This window comes from Botryllus schlosseri, unplaced genomic scaffold (genome assembly GCF_051294905.1).
Source record: "Botryllus schlosseri isolate E-star unplaced genomic scaffold, Bs_hap1 Bs21a, whole genome shotgun sequence".
In the NCBI taxonomy this organism is placed as follows: domain Eukaryota; kingdom Metazoa; phylum Chordata; class Ascidiacea; order Stolidobranchia; family Styelidae; genus Botryllus; species Botryllus schlosseri.
In genome coordinates, this window is record NW_027648630.1 from 303,734 (window position 1) to 311,758 (window position 8,025).

The following is an 8,025-nucleotide window of genomic DNA, read 5'->3' on the forward strand; positions in this document are numbered from 1 at the left end:
CATCACATGAAACGGCGTGACGTCCTAACCGCCTACTTTATGCAGTATCCATTTTAAGGTGTACGGTAAACATATTATACACGCTTGATATTTATCTTAACTTTAGTTCGTGACGTCACTGAATACATTATGATTCAGAGGTATGCCGGTTCGGTCCTATACAGATACATATTAATATGCACGAGGCGATCTCTTATATGCGGAGTTTGGAAAAAAAACACGGAAACTGCCATTCCACACGCACGAGTCCGAATACGAGGCTGGATCTCAGTATGTTACCTGAGAATGAAATACGTAATATCAATTTACGACCTGCGTTCTCACTCGTCTGTGTCAATGTGTGCGGTATACATACATACATTTGTACGCATAATATGTATCATAATTGGTAGTCGTGACATCACTGAATACATGCTGTGGATCAGGGATACCGATTCGGTTTAATACGTATATAGAAATATACTCAAGTCACTCTCTTATGTGGAGTATGTTTCATATAAACTATCAGATAGTGATTTTCAAAGGGCCGAGTCTGATTTTGATTTCGAGTATCTCTCCGTTATCTGAGATGGCATTACGGCCTCCCAACCCTTCGCAATAAGCTTTATTACATATCCATTGTAATGTGTACGGTACACATATAAAAGCATGATATTTATCATAATGTGTATTAGCGACGGCACGGACTACATTAAACGGAACCGGGATACCGATTCGGTCAAATACATACGCATATATCGATGAAATATTGCGGTATCTTACGTCGAGTATGGTTGTAATAAAATGAAAACGATCGGTTTTCAAACGGCCGAGCCAGAGTATGTGTCCGAGTCTCTGTGTGCGACGTGAGGCGGCATTATGGCATACCCGTTCGCATCATGTCTTATTATAGATCCATGTTAAGGTGCATGATGAACGTATATATATCGAATCAGCCAACACAATTATCATTGGACCTTATTTACTATCATATTTAACGACATTATATATGAGGTGTCGATTAAAAATCAGTCCCGACTCTACTATCGTATCGAACATCAATGTGCATGCTTATACCCAAATATTCGGGACACCTATCGAACAGCATCATCAGTGTTCCTTGTGACGACTACACGCGTTATAACGAATAGAATCCATCTTCTTTTATCATGTCGACCGATATATTAAATTAACATTATAGCGGCCACATTAAGTATATTGTCACGACGTTGTTCAACACCCTGATATCATAGTATGGTTCGAGTTGTTGGCGTCCAACCTATTGTTAATGCCAGCTTATTTCAATTGCACCATACCTCTTTCTAAAACGTATTGTGGGCAGACATGGGGTAATCGCGATTAGTAATCGTAATCGATTACGACGATTACAGCATTTTGAAGTAATCGTAATCGTAATCGACTACTTCCCATATCTAATCGATTTGTTTGTGAAAGAACGATTACTTTTTGTTTGTACAAGGACTATGACATAAACTGAAATACTGAATATTCGTGAACAAGAATGAGATAATATACCACGATAGCGTTAGCACAAACGTCTGTTTTCAAACGCCACTGACTCATTATTACGTCAGAAGTATTAGCTTCGCTCGTCATTGCGTAACAAGTATCCACACATAGTAAACAGACATGCGATGGACAATTGGACATTGTAGTGTGATTGTAAGAACACCTCCCGTGGTGTATATCAGGTTATCAATACACTACGGAAGCCGCTACTTGGAGCAGCAGGATATTGATCACCACTCTGCCTATAGTTTCAAATAGTAACTTATGTATTAATGTTTGGTTGTGCTTAGTTAAACGCAGTTTACCATTGCTGCTTGGCGAGCAGGAGGCCTACGTACGCACGTGCACCAGACGAAGATTCGGAATTTTGTACTCGTCGAATAAGACATTGCAGTTTCCACAACGAAGCATTACAAATATACAGCTGCTGATATATATCATACCGAGCCGTGCTTAGCCGTTTCTCGTAACAGCAGCTCGCTGTATATGTATTAAGTTGAAGGCAGACTTTTTATGTTAACTATATATCTTATTCTCATATAACTACTTGAAACGGGCGTCAATCGTTATTTCACACTTCGTTACTTAGCACTTGGACCTGCCGCCATAACCATCCGCTTATATAGCCTGACATGTTAGCGTGGGTTGTAGCTAAAATCAGCAATTCAGCCAAAACAGCAATTCCCCTGTCCAACCGTTCGTCAATAATATTGGTAATTGCATTATATTACTATTCATTTATAACCTCTCTGAGCCCCGAGTGTCAGATTTACCTGTAAAGCTGGGGCACGTAGTTCATCTTCATAGCATCTGGTATGTTGTTATAATTACTGTATGTTGTTAATTCGCGACCTCCAGTCCGTTGTATAATCACAAGATATTGTACTCGCCAAAACGTAGCAGACTAAAAGAATATCTTTTGTGAGACGCACACACAAATTGTCATGGCTTTATTCTTTTGTGGATGCGCCGGGTGACATTTGCATTGCGGGCCCAGATTGGAAGGACAGGAGTTATTAGTCCCGCCCACTCAGCGCGGCTATTGACAATGGACGAATACCCTAAGTTTCGGCCAAGGTATTTCTTTGGTATCACATCCCGTGGAGTTGCGTGTTGGCCGAAACTGCATATGTGTTTTGGTGTGTTGTGGGATCGTGGCGCGGTAATGACCGGCTACGAAATGCCTGTTCCCATAAAATATAGCCTATGTATGTTTTTTCTTGAGGGGAAGGAGGTATGCATTTCAAACCCAGCTATCTACTGGAGCAGGGGTCATCAACTGTTTTGAAACAAAAAACTACTTCTTGTGTAGTGTGTACTGATTATTGCGACGACCGACGGGTTACCTCGTACCCGTACCATCGTTTATCCATGTTCAGTTGGATTTCTTCACTTAGAGTAAGAAAATCAGAGCACTGGGCCGGGTTTCCGCCCCTTACCAAGAAAAAAACGCTCACTCGCAGGGACTCACACCAGTTCCTCCAAGCTCAGTTGCGTTGCTGCAGTGCGCGCAGAAGCGCCGATCTCCGCGTCTAGACTCGGGAATATTAACTATATAGATTCCCGTTGAGCCGCCGCGTGGGCGAAGACAAGCAATGCCCCGAGCGACTGCGTTCGTATGTTCCTTGGCGTCGGCCGACCCATGTTCAACTGCTGCTCATATGAAACGAGCTTCAACTATCAAATCTCTCATTTGGATATTTGCTACAGCGCAGTGGTGGCCATACGAACGGGGTGTGAGACTTACCGGGCCCCCCCTATAAGAATCTCTCCGTAACTTATGGGGGGCTTCGCCCCCCAGACCCCTCTTTCGCGTCTGTTATTATTATCTATCTATCAAGGTTTGGCCAGGTGCTGGATTCGGCCATGTCTATTTTTTCATGTGATACACGACATTAAATCTAAGTAATTCTACCGCATGCAGAGACGTGATGATTATCGGGATATGGTACTTTTCTAACAAATGCAAGATTTGATGATGATTGACACATCTATACGGAATCCTATTCTTGCCTTACACGGATTTCCATGTTTATTCGTTATTATCCTTGAAAAAAGCGCATAACTCAAATAGGGGAGCCCTTCGGCCAGCCCCCCTGGCGACCGCCCACCTTGCCCACCCCAAAAGCCACCACTACTACAGCGACCGCGGGCGACTCATTTGGTCCGCGTTGGTGACCCCTGTACTGGAGATATTTGAATCGCAAAGCTCGAAAAACATTTACAAGAATTAATTAAATTCTCGAAAAGGCTCTATATGTCTATAATATATGTTGGTTTACGAAATACTTTTGAGTCCCCTTCGAGCACGCACCCACTCTATTAAGGAATTTTGGGCGCGGCATGTAAAGACTTGGCAATAATGCAAATCGTTGGATGCGATAAATCATCCACTATAAAGTTGGGCAATTGATATGTTATGACGTAATAAGCAAATGACGCATGATGAAGAAAGTTGATATCTCATTAAGCCTTTTCATCGCAGTCCTTGTATTGTCTCCCCATATATCATTTAAGATTATAGTCCTAAGCTAAACAAATGTAATCGTGAGTAATCGTGATTACTTTTTCAATGTAATCGTAATCGTAATCGACTACTTCCTGATTTTGCTGTAATCGTAATCGTAATCGTAATCGCGTGATTCCGAAGTAATCGTAATCGCAATCGATTACATTCATAAAGTAATCACCCCATGTCTGCTATGTATTATGCGAAATGGGAGAGATGTTAAAAACGTGATTTCGTTGCACATGCCGATATATGACGAGCACGAGCCGAGAAACTCCGTCTCATCATTGCTATGAATCGGATAAGCAAATACACGTTTTTTCGTGATAGTTCTTTAGTCGGGCCGCGAAAGTGGACAGTATTATTGCGAGTATGCAATTATGCATGCTAATTGCAATTCATTACTGCGCATCATTGTCATCTCCAGTAAGGATTTTCGAGCTTAAATAGGGGATGGCAGAAGAGTAGGCCAAAACCCCATAGTATTCTATGTTGGAGACAAACTACTGATTTGATACGCGATTTCCAATTTGTAATCATCTGTTTCGTAAACTTGTATAAATGTGCAATGTTAATACTGCATAGTTTAATTCGTTATGGGCATGGCGCAATGTGCACGGCACAGTGTTTATTTCGATTATTCGATTCATTTCAACGGGAAAATATTATTCCGACAAACTTGATCGACACCGGATGGACTGGTAACGAGTGCACCAATATCGAACGTCAAACCATTGGCCATTTGGTACAAATCGAATTTCTATTGATCACGTCGTTATATCCGCCCATTTTTCCCTTACTACAGTTGAATGATAATCGCACATTTAAAGATTGAATCAAGCTGTATGGTAATGGTAATGGCCTAATGGTAATGAGTACAGTGCCAGTGTTAAAACGCCGCATCAGAATTTTAATGCTGTGGCATGGAGTAAAGTGCTTTTTTAATTTATTGTAATACACGACGATTTACTAAAATGTGACTGGACCCTGGATCTGCCAATGCGTCGAAACTGATATTTTAGTCCAGTCATCAATAATATCCCAAGTGCCGCGACTAGACTAATCATATTTTTGGTTGGCCTATAGCGAGTTCACAATCTGAGCAATTCAATTTCGATAATATAACAGTATTTCGATAATATAATGTGAAATTATAGCTCGCGGGCTACTCATCCTTCTCGCGGGCCACATATGGCCCGCAGGCCGCGGGTTGCTCACCCCTGATACAGACACACACCTTCGATAGTTTTCAGAGCCGGAGCCGGAGCTGGAGCCGGAGCAGTGGTAATAATGCTGCTCCGGAGCTGGAGCCGGAGCTGATGTAAGATAGAAGAAAGCTCCGGAGCCGGAGCTGGAGCAATGCAAATTTACGGGTGCTCCGAAGCCCTGTGAGGTTGGCCACAGATGTATTTGAAAGATTGTAGAATTAGTGAAAGTTTAGTTATAATTGCTATGTTATCCGCTCAAAATATATACATATTATCGAGTTATCGAATTATATGTAGACTACATTGATTTCCTTTGAAAGTATATGGCACCATCGCAACGAATCGTAATGGATTGGGGATTTAGTGCGAGTTATTTTATTTAGAGTCGGTTTAAAATGTACGGCCTTGAAATCATTGTACCTAATGTAAGAGTTCACGAATTGATTGTATCATTAGATTTATTGTTCTTACATCGCAGCCTTAGTAGGGGCCAAGACATACTATGTACAAAGTACAGCTTTCATATAACCAAAACATTGTTTGAAGCTGGCCCAGAATGGTTATATTATTTCCCAACATAAGGGAACTAGACCCCCATCACATAGTGGATGCGGGGATCGGATCATTGGGTTTTTCGACAGGACTGAAACAGCGAACGGCGATAATGCACACGAGAGTTCTACGATCTACCAGGGCCGTAACTGCCGCACCTCAACCCCCAATTGACGGGGAGCTCGAGGGAGCGCAATGTTGGTAGAGCTTTACTCAACTGAAAAGTTTTCGTCGCGCTTTGCGCGATTTCATGTCCCTAAAGGTCTACATTTAAATGCAAGAGAACAATGCGCATATTTTGCAGAAATAGGCATATCGGTGACGAGCGTTACCAAGCATTGAATAGGACTATGAACTCTGACTCTAGGACAGCGGTCGGGAACCTATGGCTCTTTTGGGTATAAGATATGGCTTTTTGCCGAATTTTTATTTTTTACTCGATTCAACCATAACGCAGTTACTTGTTCGTAAATTTTCATCACAGCCAAATAATTATTCTCGTGGCAGTACAAACATGTAATCGAGAGGCCAAGACCGACGTATTCTGGGATAGGGGATCCGACCCCATCTTCAAAATCCTCAAATTCAAGTAGGGGAGATGTGGTACCGATGAGACACTGGGACCGAAAATACTTGAAAAATTCTATGTGATAATCCCATGATTACAGTACGCGACTTTGTCTACAATGGCATGCTGGCAGAACCTTTCCTCACATGCAAAAAACCTCGACCTGGGGTCTGTGACAAATGATTTACGTTTTAGGGGGTGCAAAGTAAATATGGATCGACATATACATTTTTCTATATCACCTTCCAGACTAATAAACCCGTTATAATTTTTGATGTGAATTATAGGGCTTGTAGCAGGGTATATAATGGCACATATTTCTTGAATCAATACCATCCTAGAGTGGGCTATTTTCAATTCAGTTACAATATTTATAGGGTGGAGGACCTATGGTACCATAGCCAAATCAAGCAAAATAGTTGGACCAACTAATTACTTAAAAACAGAAACACGCCTTCATATATAGAGGCTGTAAATCATAGTTAGCTGTGGTTTTTTATCGCTATTACGATATATTTGAAAGTCAAAATGTCGATTTTCCGGTAATATGTATGTGGCATTAATTTAATAATTTAATAATCAAAACATGATTTTTCCCGACATTTGAGTTGATATAATCTATTTTATTCTTGTAGGTGGCGACGAAACATTTTTCATTGGCATGCTGTATAGCTTAGATTATGGTACACAACAAAACAAGTTGAAAATTTTTGGTCGTGTGCCATTTGACTCACCGGGTGGGGACCGATGATACATTCGAGCAACAAATTTTAAACGTTTCTAAATATTTTTTGGAAAAGGAGGATATCCATGTAAATGTCCTGCGGATAGTTAGAGCTTGTATCAAAGTGTTGAGATGAAGATTTGAGGGCCAGAGATCATTTTGCAATTTTTGATCCTGCGGTAGCACATATCCCCTAGCTCTCACACCGGTGAGCAATACCAATCCCTAATTCGATGTACACGCCTCGAAATGTTGGAATACACGATATCTTTCTTTTTTTTTTCTTTTTGTGGTATTCATGGTGTTTGTCGACTACTATGGTCATTTACACCAGGCCGAGATTCTTCATTATTTTCCGTAAATGCCGACTTATAGCACGGCCCACCTCTAGGCTTTTTGCAAGACACCACTTACGCGGATGAAGTGGCGAAAACGATATCTTGATTGATCAAAGAGAAAAACAGACGTGTTGACGCCTGTATGACAATGCAGCCGTGGAAGTGACATTCACAATTGAAAATTCATATTACAAACAACCCCATAGCTATCCACGTTTTAATTGGTAATAAATATGCAAATCGCGTGATTTTGGGAATGAAAATGCTCACAATTCATGAACATCGATGAAAAATATCGATAATATAATCATTGAAGGTTTCACGATTTTCGTTTACTCATCCTGACGACAAGTGAGGCACTCCCTCACTTGCTTCCCCTTCAGTTCGGTTTATTAGCAATTTTCATCAGTTCAATACACCACAAAAATTGAGATACAATGAAAAGATAGGAAGGTGTCGAAACGACTTGGAGTAGTCTTTGGAATCAGTCACCCACCTTGGCCCAAGCGATTTAAAGACGAGGCATGACCCCTGACCCCACGTCATTGACGTATCACACCTTACGGGGGGTACTGGGTATGTAATGCTCAGCACCGTAACTGCCGCACCCCAAACCC